The sequence below is a fragment of the Lissotriton vulgaris genome, chromosome 11 (assembly GCF_964263255.1).
Source record: "Lissotriton vulgaris chromosome 11, aLisVul1.2, whole genome shotgun sequence".
NCBI lineage: Eukaryota > Metazoa > Chordata > Amphibia > Caudata > Salamandridae > Lissotriton > Lissotriton vulgaris.
The window spans coordinates 637,494,448-637,519,895 of NC_141699.1; the positions used below are offsets into that span (position 1 = coordinate 637,494,448).

The following is a 25,448-nucleotide window of genomic DNA, read 5'->3' on the forward strand; positions in this document are numbered from 1 at the left end:
CCGCCAGTAGAAAACACTGCCCCAAAAGCTCACGTCCTCTGCAATCACCACGAGTGGCACCTGCGGAGCGGGGGCGCGAGCCACTGTTTAAAGTCTGGCGTGGGAGGGCGGGAAGAGGCACACAGCATCAGGAGGCAAAGGCTGCTGGTCCTCGCAGTCCCGTTGGTAGAAAACACTGCCCCAAAAGCTCACGTCCTCTGCAATCATCACGAGCGGCTCCCGCGGAGCGGGGGCGCGAGCTGCTGTTTAAAGTCCGGCGTGGGAGGGTGGGAAGAGGCACACAGCGTCAGGAGGCAAAGGCAGCTGGTCCTCGCAGTCCCGCCGGTAGAAAACACTGCCCCAAAAGCTCACGTCCTCTGCAATCACCACAAACGGCCCCACAAATCCAAATAAAAACCTAATCTTTTGGGGAACAAGGACAAAAGAATGAATGACAACAGCCAGACACTGTCTCCTCAGGTGGACAGAAGAGTTACAGCCTTTGTGAGATCATCTGTAGATAGGAACGCATATACTTTTGAACAATAATCGCTGGCACGTTTTGTCACCAGCGTACTTGTGCAGGTGCAGGCTCAACTCAACTACCAAATTCTCGAGTATGTTACAGATTGATCAGCATGCAAGCCAGTATTGGTCCAGGGGAACAGCTAATGGAGTTGTTAGAAAATACATTTTAGACAGCTATACATATAACTAAGAATACTTTTAACCATATTGGATGTAGATGGATTTGAATGTTTTTCACCAAAATATACTACATTTCTGACTTATTTGTGGCTCGATTAAACTGATTGAAATATAAATCAGTTTATTGCTTATCTGCAGTTTTTTTTAATTCAGATTTTCAAATGGAAGAGTTCTCTTTAAAATATGTTTCTCTCACAACTGTTCAACTTTCCAGATTTCTTGCCTTATGGTATTGATGGAGCAAGGGTGAAAACAAACATTTTTGTATACCCCTAAAGAAGTTTCTTCCCCATAACAGTAATATGTATTAATCTTGTGGTTTTGAAATTAACCAACATAGAATAGAATGCACACACACACACAAATACAAGTGGTATACTAATTTGCTTATGTTGCGAATTATAACTTACTAATTAAGTGAGATCGTTATATTAATTAGGTACAAAAATGTCATAATCTAACCCAAAATCTGTGTGTATATGCTTTTTGTATGTGTTATTGTGGCAGAAATGATGGAGAATGGTAAGTAAACCATGCTTATTTATGGCTAAATCGCTAGTTAATAACTAACAGGGTTGCCTTAGAATGGGGGGAGGTAAACAGAAGGGCTATACTCCGAAATCTAAGGTTTAATTGTGTTTGTTTCTCTAATAGTTCTAATTATGGCCCATGCGGCCTAATAGAAAATGGAGGTTTGCGAGACTCCGAGATTGTGATGATCTACGCATGCGCGATTGTGCTCGGGAGAAGTGCAAAAAGCTTGTGCCTGTACAGCCTGGGTCAAGGTCAGCGTGGCCTGGATGTTCGAGCAAGTGCCAAGAATTTGTATGTCGGCATCGTGAACATGGGAAACTAGTCTGAAATAACAATTTAAAGGACACAAGTGAAAAAAACTATTAACACCTTCGCTGCGGCGGCTATTCCGTCCGCAGCGCTAACGGTCGCGGGGGGGCGCGGCTCACCTGCGCGGGTGACAGAACCATTCCGTCACAGCTCGCGGATGAGCTGTGCTTGTGACGGAACGGTTCCATCACAGCCCCGCCCGTTTAATGAAACGCGCCACGCAGGCGCGAAATCAGCGACGCGCAGGCGCGGCGAGCGGGCCATGACGGAACCGTTCCGTCATGAGCACAGCCCACCCGAGGGGCGTGACCGAACGGTTCCGTCAATAGCGTCGAAAGAGTTAAAGAATAATCAAGACTTTATTTTTTGATTATACCGATGACTTGGCGGAAATATGGACAGTGAGGAGATGAGGTTATGCTTATCCACCCCTTAATCGACCAATGAGAATGAATGAGGACCCTAATAGTTTCAAATCTTAGATAGATAAGTTAGGGTAAAAGGGTATAAAAGAGGACGTTTGGAAGTAAGAAAAAAACTTGCTTTTGATTTTATTTTCGCACCACGACATGCTGTTGGACTTATGAACTTTTCCTATGGTGCAAAGACTTTCAAATTTTCTTGACTTTAACTTTTGATGGGTGCATAGTACGGATGGGAGGTGAACATCAAGAAAGAATAGAGAGGTGGTTTTTGGAAACTATGCTGTCCTTGCTCTGATGTCCGTGTTCTGAAATCTTGTAATATTATTTTGACTTATTTTTCTGAACTGTCATGCTAATACCTATAATTGTTTGAATGTAACTCTTCTATCTCACTAGGTTATTAAATGTTTAAAAGATTATTAAAATAGAGTAAATAAAGTAAGGTCATGCTAGGAGAAGTAATTTCTAAATACAAATTAAATACATGGAGAATTAAGCTGGTCTTGTTGTCCATAAGTTAACTCTTACTAGCAGATCCATTGACAAAATGGTGGGGTGTTTTAATGTTTCTTAAGAATAAAACCATGGTAATATTGACAAACTGCAGGTGTATATAGTCTATAAATCTAGTATGAATAATACACTCCGCTAGAATCCAGTAGCTCTCCTCTAGTCTTCACTAATCCTGGGAGCAGGGTGAATGTGTGTATAAATGACTCGTAGTGTTATGGGCCCCACTGACGAGTAATGTGTGAATAGCTCCTAAGAAGTATGGTGATGGTTTGTGAGTTTTGTTTGGAGCTGCGCTGGAGCAGTATCAAAGACGAAAAATAGGGTGCACTTGGGGATGTTGTAGTGTAGTTCCTATATTCCCAATTGGCTCTGCGCATTGGAATAGTATATCCTGTAGTTTAGACGCAGGACTGAGGTCGACTAGGTCTCTACCGAATATACTAGACTTAATTGTGTATGTGCCAGCTAGCTCAGAGGTCACTAGAAACTTTCTCGAATGAACAAGAATGGATTCGTTTCTGACAACCGCTTAAAACATGACACCTTTGTTCCCCAAGAATAATAAATATATCTCTAGAGTCGCGAAAACAATAGATAGTTATTTCGTTCAGTCAATCATGCATGCTTCGTTTCACCAGAGGTGCAGAGAAATAGAGAGATGGGCATTTTCAATAAAAGGTATTTATTGAACAGTCTTCTTTCTCAAGCATAAGAAATTAACTGCTACAATCGTAATACTTGTTGTAAAGTACAATGAGTACAGTACGAAGAGTATTATAAAATAATACTGTAAAAGCATGATATGGTTTCTAAGCCATGCAGTACATAAAATACATACATTGATAAATAATGACTAAAAGTACTCAACTGGTGCTTCTAAAATACGCCTACCCCGGTGTACCTAACCTCGGTCTAGTACAAGGGAAGAAGTGAGGTGTAGCTTAGCTTCAGTATTCTTTGCCAAGAATCTAATCCAAGAATTCTCTTAGGTTCTAATCAGCTCCGTACCTTGGTTTTAGAATGTAGGAGGTCTGGCATCTCTCTCTCAGGACTCAATTTCCCAGCAACCCGCAAGGGTAGCCTGAAAACACCGGAGCTGGATTTCTCGGCTGGAGAAAGTACAGCATCTCTCAGTGCGTCAGCTGGAGGGTCGGCTTCCTTCGGCACTTGCTGCAGCAGGGCGCGTCAGGCAAGTAGATAGTCGAACTGCTCCAAACCACTGTGTGTTTGTTTGGACAAGTGTGGGCATATTTAAACCTTGAAGGTACCAAGTTTGACGTACGATTGGACATAATAACGTCGTTAGAGACTTGGTTGAATTGCTGGGAAACAGGTTGGTATCCCCACTTGTAATCCTTGTGCTAAGAATGATGTTGTATATTTTGTTGATGGGTTGTGATGGCCGGTGAATGGGTAAGTTATTCAGAGGTAAGGATGCTATTGAGGGGTTTGGAGTGAAAGTGTTTGCAGGGAGCAGCAAAAAGGCATAACCAGGTATGGGAAGACATGCGGAGAAATATGGTCTTTCAGCAGGAAACGGTATAATCCAAAGCTCTGTTTTTCAGCAATACTGTCTACAGCGCGGTGCTCACAATCCTACAACGTGCTTGTGCTTAACGTCTGTTTCAAATGCCACATAAAGATACATATTGTAACAGCTCATATTTTTATCGTCTTTTCACTAATTCTAGTTTAGTGCTCTGCTAAGTAATGTATCAATGCCTGTATGCTCGGCTAAATAATTTTTTAAAGGCCTCGTGAATTGTGGTTTTGCAGTGCTTAAATTGCCGGTCTAATCTATTAACAAAACAAGCTGCAGTTATATTTAACCGAGTAACGAGTTCCAAATATTTCTCATCGCCTCCTTACCGTGCTATTACTGCTTCCGTCTATACTTTTGGCGATGTTGCTGTGGCGAGCCTTACACTGATTACCATGCACCCGTAGGGTCCGTTCCTACGTGCTCAACCTATCTGCCTGTCTCTTCAGCGCCTGCTCCAGTGCCGTGCTCCTGCGCCACAGGGCCTCAGTCTTTGAGCGGAGTGTCTGCAGGCAGCAGCAGGTGTCCGGCTGCTGTAGGTCCCACTGCCCCAGCACCAAGCCGCAGTCCTGAGTGCAGACTCCTGGCAGTTTGTGATCACATCACTCTTGCAAATGCTCTTCTACGTCCTTCATGTTCAGTACTTTGTGGCAGCCCGGCTGTACTCAAGGAGCCAAGAGTGCTCATCCAGGTGTTGCAAACGGACGGTGTTGCTGCAGTCTCTTCCCTGGTTACCACACTTGAACTCTAGCCTTTGATTGAGGTCCCTATGCGACGGCACCTGGTGCAGGTCCCAGACAGAGGTATGCTGACATCTCAGCTCCCAGAGGCCCGGGCTTCACCACCCACGGGTGCAGACATCTGCCACAAAAGATGTGCCCACATGGTGTGGACAGGGGTTCCTCGGGCGCTCACATGCCTCTGTATAAAGCTCAGAAATTCAAGAGCATGCGCGAAAATTAGGATAGGCGAGACACGGGAATAGACGGTCTGCACATGCGTTTTGGGAGACTGGAACATCTGTCAAAGCTTATCGAGACACTGCCTACCTGCGCAGGCTCAGTGAGAGCTTGAGCACTTCATTTTTGTTCGTGCAGTAACCTCTGATCCACACATGTAACATGACAAACTACGTTGGTTCCTACGGATAACAAAGCATTTGCAATGCAAAAGGACTCGCATTTACGCGAGACCTATTGCATTGCAAACGTCCCTACAGTGTAACACTTGAAGTAAAGGGGCTAGTAACCACAGAATGATACAAATGACAACATAGCATAATAAGGCAGGACTAACAAACCTCATTATCAATCAGAAGACATAATTTGCAAAGGACAAACACAGAAGCCAATTAAAAATATGGGCAGAGAGTGAGAGCAGGTTGTCTTCCCATACTGTACTACTGCATGCCTCACAGATCGAGCAGCACATGCGCTGCAACGCTAGGCTTGACCTAAACACGGGTCCTCAATAGAATTGCATTGAACATGAATTTTCATGACTCCTGCTATATAAAGTTCTCCCTTACTCTTTACATGCTGCAACAAATTATCAAGCATGGAAGGAGCAGATTGGACTTGTGCAGGCCATATTTCAAGAAAACATTTTCTCTGGACTTCCTGGTCAAATTTAGCATTTGTCCTATTATGAGCACACTCAGAGTCAGGCTTACAGAAGGCACCTGGGATTGTCCAAATGGCAGGCTTACAGATTTTCCATATTAGGTTGTGTCTTTATAAAGCCCCAAATAATTTCTAAGCTATGTGAAATCCCCTCAGAAAAGGTGCACTTTAGAGTTTGCAGAAGTGAGCGACACACAACACTATTGATCTGACTACAGATGTCTTAGATGCCTCTTTAAAGCGTATTTGCAAGAGCACCACAGTTTACAAAACAGCAAGAAAATGCTCTCCCTTAATGTTTTCTGTTGAGGTAGAAACTAAGTCCTTTTGACATCTAGATTAGTTAGAGGATGGGTGTGCAACAAGTAAGAACTCAGGAGAAAAACTTGGTAAAAGAGATCTTCAATGAGATGGCATTTTAAAAGGACATTAGACATTAAACATAAACGAAACGTGTGGGCAAAACACCATCTGCTCGTCATGTGAAATGTAAAAGGCCAGCACCTGATAGAGCGTGAAGTCAACTAATTCTTATTTTTGTTATTATCCCTAACAATTGTTTCATTCCCAGGTACATATAGCCTATAAAACGTATTTTTGACTCAGGTTACATCAATTTATTTCCGCTTCGGAAATGGAGGGAAGAAAACGCACAATGTATCTACTAACATTCTGGACCATCAACAAAGAGAAAGCACAATTTACTTATAAGTATCAGTGTCATACAAGCAACATTTGCAAGAACCAATTTCATTATCTGACTGGCAGACAGCCAGCCAGTGAAAGACATAACATGGTTAGAATATGGCAAAAAATCAACCTTTTCTCTAGAATTCCGTTTCACATTTTGGTACATTTGGGCTCAACTAATCAATCAATCAATCAAAGACATTTATAGAGCGCACTACTTACCCGTAGGGTCTCAAGGCGCTGGGGGGGGGAGGGGGGGGGGTGCCGTTACTGCTCGAACAGCTTGGTCTTGAGCTTCTTCCTGAAGGAGAGGTGGTCTTGGGTCAGGCACAGGTCGGTCGGGAGGGAGTTCCAGGTCTTGGCGGCCAGGTAGGAGAAGGACCTTCCTCCTGTTGTCGCTCTTCGGATGCGGGGGACGGCGGCGAGGGCGTGGCTGGCTGAACGGAGGTGGCGTTTGGGAGCTTAGAAGTTGATTCGGTTGTTGAGGTAGCTCGGGCCTTGATCGTGTAGGGCTTTGTGCGCGGGTGAGGAGACGGAAGGTGATTCTTTTGTTGACGGGGAGCCAATGCAGGTCTCTCAGATGTCCGGAGATGTGGCTGTTTCGTGGGATGTCGAGGATGAGTCTGGCTGAGGAGTTCTGGATCCGCTGGAGTCTCTTCTGGAGCTTGGCGGTGGTTCCGGCGTAGAGGGCGTTGCCGTAGTCCAGTCGGCTGGTGACGAGGGCCTGGGTGACCGTCTTCCTGGTCTCGTTGGGGATCCACCAGAAGATCTTCCGTAGCATGCGCAGGATGTTGAAGCACGACGAGGAGACGGCGTTGACTTGTCTGGTCATGGAGAGGGAGGAGTCCAGGATGAAGCCCAGGTTGCGTGCGTGGTCTGTCGGTTTGGGTGCGGTGCCCAGGGCGGGGGGCCACCAGGAGTCGTCCCAGGCGGAGGGCGAGGAGCCCAGGATGAGGACCTCCGTCTTGTCTGAGTTCAGTTTCAGGCGGCTGGTCGTCATCCACTCGGCTACATCTTTCATCCCTTCGTGCAGGTTGGCTCTGGTTGGGGCGGGGTCGTTGGTCAGGGAGAGGATCAGCTGGGTGTCGTCGGCGTAGGAGATGATGTTGAGGTTGTGTTGGCGTGCGATGGCCGCGAGGGGGCTCATGTACACTCTAGACTCTAATAGGCTCTCTTTAATGAAAAGATGGCTGTGATTTAAGTATTCTCTTCTGACATCTGGTGTGATCTGCACGGCACATATACAAATCCTGACAGCACCAGTCTTTCATACTCTTGAGTTTGAAAAAACCAAACCATTCAGAAGGCTAAGAGTTTCAATTATGATTTACAGTGATTGGAAATGGCAGCAAATGTGGTTTGAGGAGCAATGTAAAAACGAATTACCATTTTCATTAAAGCACAAGTTACTACTTGTGTAACGATATATCTGTAAGAGACATTAGTTAGTGATAGATCCCTTACCTTAGAATATCCCCAGGTGTCAGACTGGATCAGGAATGTTTTGCGTAGGAGTACCCCTGCGAATCAGTAGGTGTCGTCCTGCGGCTCCGCGTTCGTCACTGGCTTCGCAAGCACCGAGATGAAGTCACGGAGACTACTTAGGTGCCACCCATGTGCGCTGACATCAGTCGGTACACGACTTTCTTCGCCAGGAACGCAGAGCGTCCGCCTCCCCCCATTCCGCTTCAAAGTCATGGAGATCATCTGCGGTGTACCCCAGGGCTCATCCCTCAGCCCAACGCTGTTCAACATCTACATGGCACCGCTTGCCCATGTCGCCTGACTGCACGACCTCAACATCATCTCCTATGTCAATGACATCCAGCTGATCCTCTCCCTCACCAAGGACCCCTACTTCGCCAAAACCAACCAACACGAAGGAATGAAGGCTGTCTCCGAATGGATGAGGAACAGCTGACTGAAGCTGAACTTGGACAAAACGAAGGTCCTCATTCTCGGATCCACCCCCTAGACCTGGGACGACTCCTGGTGGCTGACAGCACTGGGAACAGCTCCAACACCCACTGACCACGCACGCAACCTAGGGGTCATCCTCGACACCACCCTCTCCATGATGAAGCAGGTCTACACCGTCTCTTCCTCCTGCTTCAACACCCTCTGCATGCGCGGCAGGATCTACAAGTGGATCCCCACCAAAATGAGAAGGATGGTCACCCAGGCCCTCCTCAGCAGCAGACTGACTACGGAAATACCCTCTACGCAGGAGTCTCGGCCAAACTCCTGAAACGGCTCCAACGCATTCAGAACGCCTCCACACGCCTGATCCTCGACATCCCCCGCTGCAGCCACGTCACACCCCACCTAAGAGACCTGCACTGACTCCCTGTCAACAAGAGGCTAACCTCCAAGTTCCTCATCCACGCACACAAGGCACTCCACAACACCGGACCAGTGTACCTCAACAGACGACTCAGCTTCTACACCCCCACCCGCCAGCTCCACTCCGCCGACTGCACCCTCACCACTGTCCCCCGCATCCGAAGAGTGACCTCCAGCTGCAGATCATTCTCCCACCTCGCCGCCAAGACATGGAACACCCTACCCATCCGCCTATGGCAGACCCAAGACCTACTGGCCTTCAGAAGACTCCTCAAAACCTGGCTTTTCCAACAGTAGTAGCATTCCCCACCCCTTAGCGCCTTGAGACCCTCACGGGTAAGTAGTGCGCTTTACAAATGCTATGATTGATTGATTGATTCAGCCATGCAAGATACTGACCAATGGTGCATAAAACTAGGGCCCTGAAAGGGATGACCTTAACCCTAGTAATCAGTTCACAGAAAGGGAGGATGGGTGGGAAGGTAAGGAATCTATCACTAACTAATGTCTCTTACAGATATATCATTACACAAGTAGTAATTTGTGCATCTGAAAGAGACACGTTAGTGATAGATTCCTTACCTTAGAATAGATACCCCAGCAATACCAACCACGAAGATGGGTCTGTGTGACGGGGCTGGTGCGGACGATGTCCGGGACTGGTGGTCTGCTGTCCCCTTGTCACTAGTTTGTCTCTCCTCTCAGCAGCAGGGTACCCTGTACCTACAGGAGTGGAACACCAAAGCAGACGAACACCTTTGGGATTGTATTTCTGAAGGATGTGGCTCCTTTAAGTCTTCCTCCCAACACAGCAAGACTCCTCCCCTCTACCACGTCACCGAAGCAGCCGGGCCAAAAGAAGGAGGAACCCGGAACAGAGCGGACAGCGTTTCCCTGGAGGACGGAGTCGGTGGCGAAGAGAGAAGGTGTATGCAGTCGAAGCCGGACGGAGTAGAAGAGGACGCAGAGACGAGCCCAGGTGAAAACAACAAGCCAGGAGGCCAACGGTTCCAGCACCGCCCGCCATGCTCCCGCGGGAGGAGTGTGGCTAACAGAGGTACGGGGCAAGCTAGCGGGTTGGGTGAGCCGGCGTGTCCAACCTAAGGACTAGAGAAAGTGTTTGTAAATACCTGTACAGTCTCCTGACCTCTACCCAGCACGAGCACTAGAGCACTCCAGTGATAGTGTAAAATGCACAAGAGCACGTGGTTTCCCTCACTCCCGGTCCCGTAATACGAGCCCCGGACACACAACTTAATCCCGTCTATATTTTTTTTGTTCTTCTCTTTCATTTCTCCCGTAGCGGACCTATTGCCTTCCTCACTCTGGAGTCCCTTGGCAGTCGGAAGACGGACCCGGCAGAGTTCGCAAGAGAGAGACTTACAAGCAGGAAGAGGAAAGCATATCTGAAAATAAAGCCCTCTTTGAAATCACTTATCAAAGTCTCTGACTCCGTTCCTCGCACTCCAGTAGCCCCATCACAGTCTGCGAACAAAATGACACCAGAAAGTCATGGAGCACTGCACGGCCAAAGAAGCCGTCTCTCCAGACCTGACTGTCAAGGCAGTAGTGCTTGGTAAATGTGTGCAGCGAGGCCCAGGTAACTGCCTGACAAATGTCCTGCAAGGCAACGCCGCGCCCCAAGGCAGTAGTGGCTGCCGTTGACCTGGTGAATGGGTGACAACTTTGACAAGAAAGAAGGACAAGTCCTCAGAACCACCTTGTCCGGATGAACAGAGAGGAAAGGAGATTTAGAAGAGAGAGCCTGGAGCTCACTCATCCTTCTGGCAGAGGTGATAGCTACCAGGAAAGCCGTCTTGAGAGTGAGAAGACGTAAGGGACAATTATGAAGGGGCTCAAAGGGAGCGCACATCAGAAAGGTCAAGACCAGATTCAAGTCCCACTGAGGCATTATGAAAGGTACGGATGGAAACTTGCGTAATGCCTTTGAGGAAATGGTTAACAACCGTGACTTTAAAAGAGAAGGCTGATCTGGAAGCTGTAGAAAGGCGGAGATGGCCGAAAGATAACCTTTGATAGTGCCCAGAGCAGAGCCCTGCTGGGCCAAGGAAAGGAGGAACAGAAGAACTTCGGAAAGAGGGGCAGAAAGGGGATCCACAGCCTTTGCTGTGCACCATGCCAAAAAACTTGTTCCACCTGCAGGCGTATACCGTTTTAGTGGAGGGACGCCTGGCTGCCAAAATAACATCACAGACTTCGGGAGGAAGTTTGAAAGCCGTCAACTGTCGCCGCTCAACCTCCACGCATGGAGGTGGAGGCTGGACAGGTTCGGGTGAAGGACCATCCCCTGCTGCTGCGACAGAAGATCCTCCCGAAGAAGCAGACGGTTCGGGGGATCGACCACCATGCTGAGTAGCTCGGGATACCAGTATCTTTTTGCCCATTCCGGAGGCACAAGGATAACTTGGGCCTGGTCGCGCCTGATCTTCTTCAGCACTCTGGGCAGAAGTGGTATAGGTGGAAAGGCATATAACATACCGCAACTCCACTCGCGACGAAAGACGTCACCGACCACCTTGGAAATTCCAATGCGCAGAACTGATGACATTGCACATTCTCTTTGGTGGTGAACAGATCTAACCAAGGCTCTCCCCACTGCTGAAAGAGACCTTGCCCCACGTCCGAGTTCAGATGCCATTCATGATCCTTCAAGCACCGGCGGCTGAGCTTGTACGCCCTGGCATTCAGAGAACCTGCCAGGTGTTGGACCACCAAGGTAATGCCTTGATGTTCGAGGCATGTCCAGCGACGCTGAGCCTCCTGACATAGGGTCCAGGACCCCACCCCGCCCTGTTTGTTGAAATACCACATGGCGGTGGTGTTGTCTGTGAACACCTGCACCGCACTTCCCCGGACAGAGGGAAGGAATGCTTTCAGTGCAAGTTGGATCGCCCTAAGCTCCAAAAGGTTGATATGGAGCCAGGACTCCGCCGGAGACCAGAGGCCTCTGATCTGGACATGATCGGACTGGTTGCCCTGATGTTGTACCCACTGGAACTTCAGGTCCCACTGCAAAGCCCGCATATTCCATCTGGCATGTGCCACCAGGAGGATGCAGGAGGCCATCAGGCCCAGAAGCCGGAGGATCAACCTGACTGAAATCCGGGAAAGAGGCCGAAATAGCAGAATTATAGCCTGAATATCCTGGACACGCTGCTTGGGAGAATAAACCCGAAACAACGTCAAATCCACAACCGCTCCAATGAAGGGGAGCCTCTGAGAGGGACTCAGGTGCGACTTCAGCACGTTGATGGAGTACCCCAGCAGATGCAGGAGGTCGGCCGTAGTCTGAAGGTGGTTGATGACTGTTTGGGGGGAGCCTGCCTTCAGCAACCAGTCGTCTAGGTAGGGGAAGACTGACACCCCTGACATGCGCAGGTGACCTGCGACCACTGCCATCACTTTCGTTAACACCCGAGGGGCGCTGGTAAGGCCGAAGGGGAGAACAGCACACTGAAAATGCTCCCTGCCTACTGTGAACCACAGGTAATGCTGGTGAACCGGCAGGAAGGGGATGTGAAAATAAGCATCCTGCAAGTCCAACCCTACCATCCAGTCTCCAGTGTCGAGGGCAGCCAGGACCTGAGCCCGAGTCAGCATTTTGAATTTCTCCTTCCGGAGGAAGCGATTGACATCCCGGAGGTCCAAGATGGGGCACAGACACCCCTTGTCCTTCTTGGGGACCAGAAAGTAGTGGGAATAACAACCACTCCCCACTTCCTGCCCGGGAATGCACTCAATGGCCCCCTTGGGCAAGAGGGCTGTGACCTCCTGTTGGAGAAGAAGCAAATGATCCCCCGACATGCGGTGGCACCAAGGTGGCATGGCTGGAGAGGAGGACTGAAAGGGAGGGAATAACCCTTGTGGATTATTTGCAGCACCCACTTGTCCGATGTGATATCACACCAGTGGGGGAGATGGTGGCGGATCCTGACACCCACCGGCGTGGGGTGCTCCACAAAGCACAGACTAGGAAGGTTTGGAGGTAGGAGCAGGGGGGGTGGAGGTGGACTAACCAGCAGGCTGATTCCCTGACCCACCCCTGCGGAAACCATGACCACGGCCGCGCCGAGGCTGGTTCTGCACAGGCTTGTTGAAGGAATGTGCCTGGGTGCCTCTGCCTTGGCCACGAAAGGAACAAAACTAGGGGGCTAATTATGATTGCGGAGTTCCCGCATCCTCCGGGCCGGCGGAAGCCACCGCCGGCCCGGAGGATGCGGGAAATCCGCTGCGGAGCCTCCACAGACCCACAGCCAAATTAGGATGGCTGGTGGGTCTGCTTTTATGTCCGCAGCTTTTCCGCCGCAGTCGCCTTCCGACCGCGGCGGAAAAGCACTAACATGTCTGGCGGTGTCTATCAGACACCGCCAGGCATATTAGGATGTCTGCAATACTATGCTTTTCCACGGCGGCATTTCCGCCGTGGAAAAGCATACGGTTCTGCACTGCGGGGGCCCGTTGCAGGCCTCCTAGGTGAAGGGGGGGTGGGGGGTGCACATGGGGGGTACCTATGGTACCCCCTTCATTTGCGTGCACGAAGCGGCAAGCACCGCGAGGTGCCTGCCGCTTTGTGCATGCAAATGCACTGTTGTCATTTTTTACATTGCGGGGGTGCCGCTTCAAGCAGCACCCGCCGCAATGTAAACAATACAGGATGTGACCGCCAGGGTGGCGGTCACATCCTAATTGTCATGGAGGGACCGCCGCTGCCCATGCGGACGGTCCCTCACACTCAGTCGGCCCCTAGGAGTGGCCGGGTTCTTAGCAGAAAGACTCAAGGACTTGGCTGTGGTCCGTGAGTCCTTAAAACGCTGGAAAGCACTGTCTGCCCTATTGCCAAACAAGCGGGTTCTATCGAAGGGCATATCCATGAGCGAGCTCTGGACATCGGGCGAGAACCCAGGCGAACGTAACCAGGTGTGGCGTCGCAACGCCACCATTGTAGATATCGCCCTGCCCAACGAGTCTGTGGTGTTCAAACCACGCCGAATGGTGAACTTAGTTGCATCCTTTCCTTCAGCAATCGCCTGAGAAAGGACAGCCTGGACTTCCTCAGGACACTGTCTCAACACCTGAGCAGTGGTATCCCACACTGCCTGAGAGTAGCGGCCCAACAAGCAGGCGGAGTTCACCGACCGCAGCCCCAAGCTGGCCGAAGAGAACAACTGCTTACCAAACTGTTCTAGTTTCTTGGAGTCCTTATCCGGCGGAGCCGTGGGAAAGGCACTCTGCGACATCGAGGCCTGGATGTCCAGACTCTCAGGCGTGGGATGGGTGGTCAGAAGGGCAGCGTCTGGCAACGTTTTTATCCACTGGAGCCCCCATGGCCGGCCACCACCAAGTGCCCAAGAGGACATCAGTAAGGGCATCATTGAAGTAAAGCAACGGCTCCGACGAAGTAGACTCCGTCTGGAGCACCTCTGTGAGGAGGGTGGTTTTGAGGGCCACTGTGGGGAGGTCGAGGTTGAGGGCCTCAGCAGCCCGACGGAGCACCATCATGTAAGAAGCGCCCTCCTCCATCGTAGGTGGGGGAGAGGCAAACCCTGGGTCAGAAGAGACATCGAGGTCACCGGCATCTTCCAGGTCATCCACTCAATCCTGCTCGAGCCACACTACCAGGCAAGGGGGTCCTCGGATCCTTATCAGTTCTCGTCCACCTCCAGCACAGGAGGGGCCCGTCGTGGCGGCAGGGCCAGAGCCAGAGAAGGGACAAACGGCATCAGAAATGGCGCGAGAAAGGCGCCGGCTGGGGCCGGACCGGCGCTGCCTCCCAATGCAGATCCCAGGTGGGAACAAAATGGTTCTGGAACCGGGGCAAGGACGAAATGAACGGCATCCAGTGCAGCGGCAAGGGTGGAGCTGAGGGCGGCGCCGGGGCCGGAGCCGGCAACGCTGCACCTCGTGGCACTGGGGCCGGAGCCAACGGCGTAGGATCCTGTGGCGCCGAGGGTGGATCCACTGGTGGAGCCGCCGGGCTGACAGGATCTGGACACGGGACGGCGGGGCCCGAACGGATTCAGGCGATAGCTCGAGGCCTAAAAAGGCGGTCCATGGTAGCAAGAAACTCTTGCACCTGTTCGGGAGTCGCCGATGGACCCGGGTACGACGGGTAGACCATGGGACTCCCAGGCTCCAGAGGAGCCGCAGGGGCGGTGCCCCTGGCCCCTTCTGCCTCCAAGGAGCGACAGTGGGATGTCGAAGAGCAAACACGCTTCTTCGACTTCTTTTTATGACGCCGCTTACCAGAATCCGAAGGTGAAGACTTGGAGCTCGAGGAGCGACGGCTCCGGTCCGACAAGCGGTACCGGAAATGGCCCCTAAACCCAGAGCAGCGGTGTGAAGAATGCCGGACCTCCAGCAATTTCTGGTGCCGCTCCATCAAGGCCTTCGGCCATGGCTCGACAATCCCGGCAGTCCCGGGAGTTGTGATCAGTCTCCAGGCAGTAGAGGCAAACATTGTGGGAGTCCGCCACTGACATATCACCGTGGCAGGCCCCACAGGACTTAAAGCCAGGCATCCTTACATGCACCAGAAGAAAAAAAGGGGAGACAAAAGTCTCAAAAGTAGTAAAAAAGTGACTAAGGTACGTGCTCAATCCGGATCTGCGCTTGTGGGCGCAGAAAAAGAAAGAACTGACGTCAGCGCGCACGGGTGGCGCCTAAGTAGTCTCCGTGATGTCATCTCGGCGCTTATGACGCCAGTGACGGACGAGGAGCTGCAGGACGCCACCTACTGACTAAGCAAAACTTTCCGGATCCAGTCGGACGCCTGTGGATATTCTAAGGTAAGGAATCTATCACTAACTTGTCTCTTTCAGATCATGATATTTATATGAGATGGGGAGATACAGAGTTCCAAGTTTGCAAAGCTTGGCTTGTGAGGCACATGGCCTTACTACACAGTGACGGCTGCAAGAGGTAATACATTCTCCTACACTCTTGGAGCCGATGATTTTGAACCTAAGAAAGGCCCTCAAATATCTAAGATGCAGAACTGGAACAGCCAACCTAAAGAAAATTAATATAGAGTTGTTGTGCCTGCTCCTAAGTTATCCCAGAAGGAGATGAACACATTCATGAACCTTCCTGATCAATTCATTATTTCGTTTTTTGTAGGGACCAAATTTGAAAACAGAAGTCATATGGATTTGACTCCAGTAGCAAACAGTTGGTATGAGGAATACTGAAAGTGGTAAATAGCTATTAAGTGATTGGTCCACTAAGCTTCTACTAAGATGGTACACAATTCTGATTTTATCATGTGGTCTGCTTTCATAAATATAATGTGTTTAAAAAATAAATCATGTGGTCTGCTTTCATGATCATGATTTTCACTCATTTTCGGTTGACCATTTTGCGATCCAAGTACCACTTCCCAATTTGTGTTACCAGCTGTCAATATTGATGTATTAGCTCCTAGAGTGTACCCTGATATAGTACACAGTAGTGGTATGTTTTTTAATTCAGTTTTTAATTTGGATTATCATAGTGGGCTGCGTGTAACTTTTCATATAATTCAGGGTCCAAAATACAGTAAGATTTAGTTGGAATGAAGTGAACAAGGGTGTGGAGTTGCCCAGTTAGCAAGGGTTAGTGCAGGTAGCCGATGTGCTGACATCAAATATCTCTATTAATAAAGCAATTCGATGTGAATGAGAACTAAACAGTGGGGTTTTCAAGAGGTTCCAGCAGTGTGTGTGGTTTAGCTTGGATTATAAGGAGGGACTTTCGGCATTCCACAGTCTTGGGCAATGGACATCCAGTAATCTTCCTCCAAGATTCATTTGTTGTAAAGGATGTTGCTTGGTCTAGTTGTTAGTCTATGAGTGGAGGGTCCTAGCTGAGTTGAAACAAAGACCGAGTTTCTCTCAGGTATTTTTTCCTTGCAGGAACTGTGAACAAAGCAAAGATCCTTGAATTTATTCCTGGTTTTAGACCATGTAGACTCATGTTTCCACTGCAGAGGTGTCTAGACATTCATTCTGTGCCACCTCATCTACAATGTACTTTGGGGAGGCTGAGACACTGGGGAACCGGAAATTGGTATGGATTTTTCTCATGCATTCAAGTTCTGAAGAAAGTAAACAAACAACATTTACTTTATAGTCACTTGAACTGGACTACCTAGAACTCAGCTTACAATATGCATTTAGAGGTGGGTAACATTCTGCAGTGGCATATGCTTGTGATTATAAACAATTCACTTATAATATACCATATGAAATGCTATCTAAAATCTAAGCCTTCCGCAGTGTAATTCTATATGCATGCAGCAAATATTCCCTCATCTACCTTGAATATCAAATGCAGTTTGCAGTACATTCAGAAACACCAAATCAGGTATCTGGTTCAAAGTCTTTAGAAGGCATGGATGGTTGCCATATACAATCGAAAATAGAATTTCAGTTCAACAGAATCAACTATGAAATAATACAGCCTTTGCAGAAATGTTTAAGTCCTTCCAAGCAGAGATGGTGGCATTCCAGCAACTGGAAAGTCTCGCTGAAGAGATTCAGCTGATACAACAAATATAATTTTCCAATGGTAGTCGTGCCACAATTCAGTCTTCAAACTAAGCAAAACATGGTCAGATGGAAACTAGCCATTGGAAAGCATGGTTCTTCATGGTAGGCACCCAGATATACTTAAGTCTAAAAATGGCCACCACATTCTAGTTCAAGTCTGTTCTAATTTAGGATGCGATTGTTACTAATATGGACACCATCTTGGTTTGGAGAGGTTACACTGGATGCTCACCATTTTGGCATCCATCATAGAAGTAAAGAACAGTTTTATATCTGCATTCAATAATAAATATGTGAAATCAATATTCAGGATTTAAATGTTCTGAATAAATAATAGTAGGGAACCACTAATTTACCTAATGCCTATGTCCATCCACCTTGATTGGCATCCATGATGATTCCGCTCCTACTTTGACTACACGCAATTCCCACTGTGTTGATGTCCCTGACAGACAAGACATTGATTTTTACCAAACCAATTTCTATGTTTCAGGGCTCTAGGGATCTCACTTATAATCCTGAGAGGTAAATAAATGATGGAGGAATAGAAAATGCCTGCTTTAATGCTGAGGTTGACATGGCTAATTAGACTGCTATCAATAACACATATTTGGCAATCCTCATAAGCAAATTTGTACAGTCATAACTTTCGCTTCTATCTTGTGTCAAGAGTGAAGGTTCCTTGTTATTAGAGACATTCGAGCTGTGTTGTGTTAAAAGAAAATCATTCTTACACTACCTTACTTTCCTCCCGCGTCACATTTAATATTAGTATTTCTCGTTTGAGGCTTTGGAATACATTCAGTTATACAGCAGAGTAAAATCTACATGAACAATTAACTGGAGCAAAGAGATGTAGAAATGATCTGCAAAAATACAAGGGAAACTGAGAATATATAAGGACCAGGGGTACATACTGTTTTAAAGGAACAAAAGTCCCCATGACCAACAGTCCTACATTTACTGAAAAGAAGAAATTAGAACCAGATGCAAAGTCCATGAAAGCAAATAAAATCACATTTATTTAACAAAAAACAGTCAAAAAGGTGGGTAGAAAAACCAAAACAGAAGACAAAAAATCCTATATGCAAACCCAGTCTATAATGTGTGACCCACAAAAAATTATTTTAGTCACAAATTAATATATAGCAGCAAATTCGCCCTATATGAAATATTGTATGTATGCTAAAGGGTCAGGGTGCAAGAGTCAAACACACTCAGACATAGAGACATTTGTTCCTTCAACACAGTTGAAATGATCTTAGATTCTTGTGGTTGATGCTTCCCTCCAGATCTTACCTGGGTATCTGAGTGAGGGGTGGAACCAAGCAGGACAAATGGAAGGATTTGGGACAGCCATCACAGCAGAGGAGTTCCCCACCATCCCTACAGACAGCACAATCATCATCGTTCTTCTGACCAGGAGGAAAAAAAAATAACTTGAGATGTCACTGTTGCTAATGGTGGAATACAACAGGGTTAGCACTTCTCCTTTGTCTACTTTAAACCTACTCCATTCACTAGCTTTAACATTATGATGACTCTTAAAGGGTTTATGGGAAACCAATAACTGGTGACTTGTCAATTGTAAAAATAACAGAACCTAAGATAATCGCAAACTCCAGTGTAGAACCGAAATTGCAACAGAATACAACTGGCACATATCCTCTGCAAAATCTCCATCACAATTCAGCACACACATACAGCAGAAGTGACACCACACACAATACTTTCAAGAGCTCCTTCCCTTCCCTTCCCTGCTCAGGTTAATGTTGTACATGTTCCATTATGTACTCCACATCTACCTCCCCCTTGCTTTCTCACCTTTCTCACCTTTGCCATCTCTTACATCACAAGATGTCCCTCATAGAGGAACTGGTGGAAAAGACTCTGCAATCTAAACTCTATATGAGGAGCAACTGAACTTGATGGGGGGGTTTGGGGTTAATAGGTCAGACACAAGACACAACCCTATTGAATTACAAAAGTCTTAACACATCAGTCTGCACTCTATGCCCACACCAAACACCTTCAGTAGTCTCTATGGTCGCACAACCTTCCAGCGCTACACAACAAGAACAACTTTCTTGGAGGTGGCCAGTCTCAGCCTTACCCACAAAGGTGAATGTAGCCATCGAAAAGTCAGGGTAAACAATACAAGGCTGACAACAGAGGCTACCCTGGAAAGTGCTCCCTAGCAAACTTATTTACGAAACCTCCCGATCCTACATTTCTGTGGTCCACTGCATCAATTCACAATAACCCATGTCTAAAAGGGGCTACAGGTCCCTACATCCGCAGTGCTCAGTTAACATTGTTTGCCCTCAAATATTTTCACAGACCAATGTGAACCAATAGTTACCTGATGGGAAACCTGGTCGGTGACTGGAGCAGCAGCAAGATGGCTCGAATGACTGCAATTGAGGTTGTCATTCTACAATGAGGTAGAAAGATTAAAACTGTTATTTGTTGTGGAATTGTATCCCTGGGAGAATCAGGGAGATTGCTGGAGAATATAAAATATTGGTGAGCAATACAGGAGAGATAGGAGAGATGGGAATTATGGGGAATGACTTGGGGTGATTAATGATGGCTACAGAGACTGGGAGATCCATGGAAGAATAATGAAAAGAACACAAAATTAAGCAGCATATGTAGAAGATTTGGGAGCAACAGCAGAGATTTGAAGGCACAATCAGAGATTAATAATGGACAATGGTTTATAGGGAGCAATAAAAGGGGATAATATTATTAATATTATTATTACTAATGATAATGGTCCATGCAGGAGACTTAGAAGAGTAAGCATTTAATAAGGAACATCAGCAATCAGGATGCAAAACAGGATATGCCAATGAAGAATTCAGGGCATTGGGAAGGAATGCAGATGATTGAGGGTGCTATTTGATGTGTGCATTAGGTTCTAAAAGAATACACAATATTAATATATAAAATGTAAGATGAGAGAGGAAAGCAGTGGATCGGATAGGTGCTCTGAAGATTGGGTAAACTAGAGTAGAATAGGTGGGCAAAAATGCAGTAGTTGGAGAATTTTGGAAACTTGCATAAAATGAACGCACTCAGCAAATAATGTTGATGATCATTATGGTTAGGGGGGTCATGACCCCCCTCTTTTGACAGTTACAGAGGGAGTGGAGTATTTAATGCACCTCTTCTATCTGCAACTCCCAATGGCTCATAAATAACGTGAAAATGATGAGTGAATGGGTAGTAAATTGATTGTAAGGATGGATGGATGGGTATGTGAATGAAAGGGTGGATGGATGGGTATGTGAATGAAAGGGTGGCTGGACAGATGGATGAATGAGTGAAAGAATAGATGTAAGGATGTATGAGTGAAAGAATGAATGGGCAAATGAAAGGGATGGTGGATGGATAAATGAAAGGGTGTATGGATTGACGGAATGAAAGGGTTGATGGATTAATGGATGAGTAAAAGGACGGCTGGATGTATGAAAGGATGGATCGATAGATCGATTGATGAGAGAAGGGTTAGAGGAGTGAAAGAATGGATGGATGAGAGAAAGGGGGTTAATGGACAGATGAAAGGGAGAATGGATTGATGAGTGAAAGGGAGTGTGAATGGATGGATGAGTGAAAGGGTAAATGGATGGATGAATAAGTGGGTGGATGGGTGAAAGGGTGGATGGATCAGTGAAAGGATGGGTAGCTGAGTGAAAGGGTGGATAAATGGTGGGTGAAAGGGAGGATGGGTGGATGGATAGATGATGGAGTGAAAGGCTGGATGAATGGATGAGTGAATGGATGCATGATTGACTGAAAGGATGGATGGAAATATGGATGAGTGAAAGGGTAGATGGAGAGATGGATAGGTGAAATGATAGGTGGGTGGATGGGTTTGATTAATACATTTGGAGATGGATGGGCGAACGGACGAAATGGCGAAAGACTGAATGATGATGGATGAAAGAATGAAAGGTTGACAGAATGTAAAGGTGAAATGGTGGACATCAGCAGGTGGACGGACGTATGAAACTATGAATAGATAGATGCTTGGGTGAAGAGACAAGTGGGCTCTTATGGGGAGGGTCGTGATACCTTTCTTTGTTTGCTTGATGGCGTTAGAGCTTTGGTCAAAGTGGGGATATTTTAAGTTTCTGGGTACTCCCTTGATTATGCACATTGTTAGTTAGAGAGGTGATACGGAATTTGTCAAAACATTGTCTTCAATTACTCAAACCTTTAACTTTGAATTTATATGGATGAGCTAGGCCCCCATATTAAGTCTGAAAAATGTGTATCACTCTCTGGAGGAGAGACATTAGCAACTCATAATTTTGATTATATTTTTGTGGGCATGAGGTGTCTAGTCTACATCAACTGATAGAACTATACATTACAAACGTAAACAGCACTACGTGCTTGAACAATATGGTTGATGATTAGGAACACAGGGACTTTTATTTACATTTCAGCACCTTATTTGTTTTTAAATATATAATTTAGTGTGTTATCTGATTTCTGCAGAATGTAAACAGCTTTTTGGAGCTATGGAAAAATGCCTATTAACCCTTGGTGCACTCCACTGTTGAAACCCAATTTTCTATGTAATTAAATATTTTCAAAATCAAGGTAACTAGCTCCTGGATAAGAGCTGATATTTCTTGTTTTCATCTGCTATTAACATATCTGCAATTTGGAAGCTTTAAAAACAATACTGGCTGTGCTTGGAATTTTTCAAGTGGAGTCGTTCTTTAAATATCTGCACCTTCCTAAACTTTGAGCAACCTTGAATATCCAAGTAGTAAAAATGATATTAAATAGTGCCTTTGTATTATTACTGGTTCACAGACACTGTTGTATAGTTCTAAATTGTATATCTGGTCCTAGGTAAGCTGTTTGATGACGTCTTGGCAGTCGAGACAAAAACAATCCTAGTGATATTACTGAAGAGGAGTGGTAGGTTTTACCCTGCATATAATATTGACTGTAGCCAGCTTGAGCCCAATTCAATACTTTTTATATATCACCTTTATTGCCCACCATCCTGAGGAAATTATGCATTCCTTGGAGTAAAAACTAAATAAGTCATTAGGAGAATATGTTTTTCTTTTTTGGCCACAGTTATGTAGATTTTGGAATGGTGTTTTTAACGATTTCAGCACAATTTTGGGAAATAAGGATTCTATTGTCCCTTATACTTAGAAGCCTAGATCAAGCATATTTTATTTGTAATGATACTCTGATCCCAAATCACTTATTGTGATTCTTTGGAAATCTGCAGTTCATGAGCGGCACAATAAAATGTGGTTGGTTATCCAAGCAGAACTGCCTTGTTTGCGGAGCGGATTCACTTTTATTTTGCACTCTATGTGCGTGATCAGCATTAACGTTTGTCCTGTTCATTTTAAGTTTTACTTATCTGTAGGTATTTGCAATCAATCAATCAGGTGTTTTGTAAAGCCGACTACTCACCCGTAAGGGTCTCAATGCACTGGGGGCGGGGGGGGGGCCTGCTGATCTGTCAAAGTCACTGTGGTTCAGTCTAAGAGACAGGTTTTTAGGTCCTTCCTGAATTGAGGCAGTTACAGTGATTGCCTAAGGTGGAGAGACAGGGTGTTCCAGGCCTTTTCTGCGAAGTAAGAGAAGGATCTTCCTCAGACCGTGGTCTTGCAGATGTATGGGATTGTGGGGAGGGCCAGTTGGGCGGAGAGAGGTCACTGGTGGGTGCGTGGAATGCAAGGCAGTGGTTGAGGCATACAGGTCTCACGAAGTGTAGGGCTTTGTAGGCGTGTGTGAGGAGCATCAACGTGATTCTTTTGTTGACTGGGAGCCAGTGGATGTCTCTCAGGTGGCCAGTGATGTGGCTGTGGTGAGGGCTGTTGAGGATGAGTCTGGCGGAGGCGTTCTGAATGTTCTGAAATTTCTTGAGGAGTTTTTGGGTGATGCCAGAATAGAGTTTGTTGCCGTAGTCGAGTATGCTGCAGATGAGTGTGTGAGTGACTGTCTTTCTGGACTCAGTGGAGATCCACTTGAAGATCTTTCGGAGTAGGTTTTGTGCATAGTCTGTGAGTGTGGGTGTTCTAAGTCCTGCGGGCCACCAGGAGTCATCATAGGTGGAGGGGGTGGAGCCCACAATGAGTACTTCGGTCTTCTCTGAGTTGAGCTTGAGGCAGCTGTCCTTCATCCAGATGGCAACAGCCCTCATCCTGTTGTGGAACTTGTTCTTGGTCACTGTGGGTTCATTGGTGAGGGAGAGAATCAGCTGGGTATGCCGCGTAGGAGAAGAAGTTGAGTCTGTGGTTCCTAACGATGGTTCAGAGCGGGCCATGTAGATAGTGAAGAGAGTGTGGCTCAGTGAGGAACCCAGAGGCACTCTGCAGCTCATCTCTGTGGGTTCAGAGTGGAATGGTGGTAGTCTGACTCTCTGTGTATTTCTAGTGAGGAAGGGGAACATCCATTCCAGGGCTTTGTCATGGATGCCCGCATCATGGAGTCTTGTACATAGGGTGCAGTGGGAGATGGTATCGAAGGTGGCCACGAGGTCTAGGAGGATGAGGGCTGCAGTTTCTCCTCGGTTGAGGAGGGTGCAGATGTTGTCTGTGGGGCGGAGGAAGGCAGTCTCAGTACTGTGGTTGCTTCAGAAGCCGGATTGGGAGAGATCCAGGATGCGGTTTGCTTCGATGAACTCGGAAAGTCGGGTGTTGATGGCCTTTTCGATGACCTGGGCTGGGAAGGGGAGCAGAGAGATGGGCCTGAAGTTCTTGAGTTCTGTCGGGTCGGCAGAGGGTTTCTTTAGCAGCGGGTTTATCTCTGTATGTTTTCATACTTCAGGGAAGGTGGAGGAGTTAATTAAATAATTAATGGTGCAGAAGCGTTCGGGGCGATGGAGGTGAAGGTGTTGAAGATGTGGTGCAGTATGGTTTGCACAAGATTTTGCTATCTTATTACAGTCGTATGTAATGTCATATGTCTTTAAAGCTTGCCCAAAGGATTATATAACCATCATTTTTAAGTTGAATTTTATAAGAATATACACATCTCGGATGGTTTGGTATTACAGCTCATATATCATTGATTCTGTAATGTAATGTGACTATCGTTTGGCATACTGAAAAACTAATGTATTGGAAATGTAACTGAACTATTATAAAAAATATCTTTCTGTTAATAGGAACCAGTGTAAAACAACTGGTTGATGTGCAGTAATTTCAATTCAAAACAAAAGATACTATTTTTTTAAGGAACACTGAAAGAATTGGTAGCCGTGGGAGAGAAGGTGAGAGGCTGCGTATACATGGCGAATAAAGTAGGTGACTAGGAGGAGATCAGACTCACCATTAATGGGGGACAGTGACAAGCTGAATGTCTCCCAGGAGCCTGGCTAAGGTCCAAATTATTTAGTAGGAAAGTCCCGTCCACTTTAGTATGGTTTGTATACCAACTTCACAGCAACTCCTGTACATTGCTAAGGACTTCCCCAACTAAGGAGAACTTTAGCAGGCTATACTGCCACTCTCGGAGTAAGAAAGGGCGCGTCAAGGCTCCTTTTCTGTTTAACATTTTGATCTGAGATTTTTTGAATATATGGAATCAATCATAATCAATCTTCCATGTCTCAGACATGTAAGACTCCAAGTGTTGTTCTTTACTGATGATGTTTTATGAACGGTCACAAAGCAGTAGTTCTCCGAAAAATGACCACCATATTAGCAAAGTATGCAAATAACAACCAACTTCTTTCTAATCACTACTGGCAAATGTCATGTACTCTTGCTTGGAGCATAAAAGTTTAAAGGCACATGGCACACAAATAAACGAAAGCTGGAAAACGGAAAAAGATAAATGGGGTTAATAATCAACCAGAAATCGACTTTGATCTCATAATGTAAGCATACATTTGCAATCATAAAGAATACATGAAATGAGCTATTGCAATTCAATTTACAGTTCAGTTTAGGACCTCTATCACCACTTGACAAGGCTTTTTCAGAGAAAGTTACAGTGGAGTGAATAATGGATCCCGTGTGTACTTCCCAACTACCATGAAACCGATTGATAAAGTGGAGGCCTTAACTTAGCATATATTGCTAGGCTTAAACAAAGGAACCCTATTAGCAGTCATAAGTCTAGAATTAACTAAGGCTAGAATAATCTACTATGCGCTGTCCTGAAGCTTTGTTTTTTCCCATTCTGTGACAGAGACATTTTCAAAATTAGATTCTCAAGGAACTAGGTCGCACCAAATCCCCTAGTT

General features: G+C 46.6%; 1 pseudogene; it reads right to left on the reverse strand.

Moving 5' to 3' along the window:
- Positions 1 to 246: 246 nt before the first annotated feature.
- Positions 247 to 13,921, reverse strand: LOC147683276 (E3 ubiquitin-protein ligase PDZRN3-B-like; annotated as a pseudogene).
- Positions 13,922 to 25,448: the final 11,527 nt, after the last annotated feature.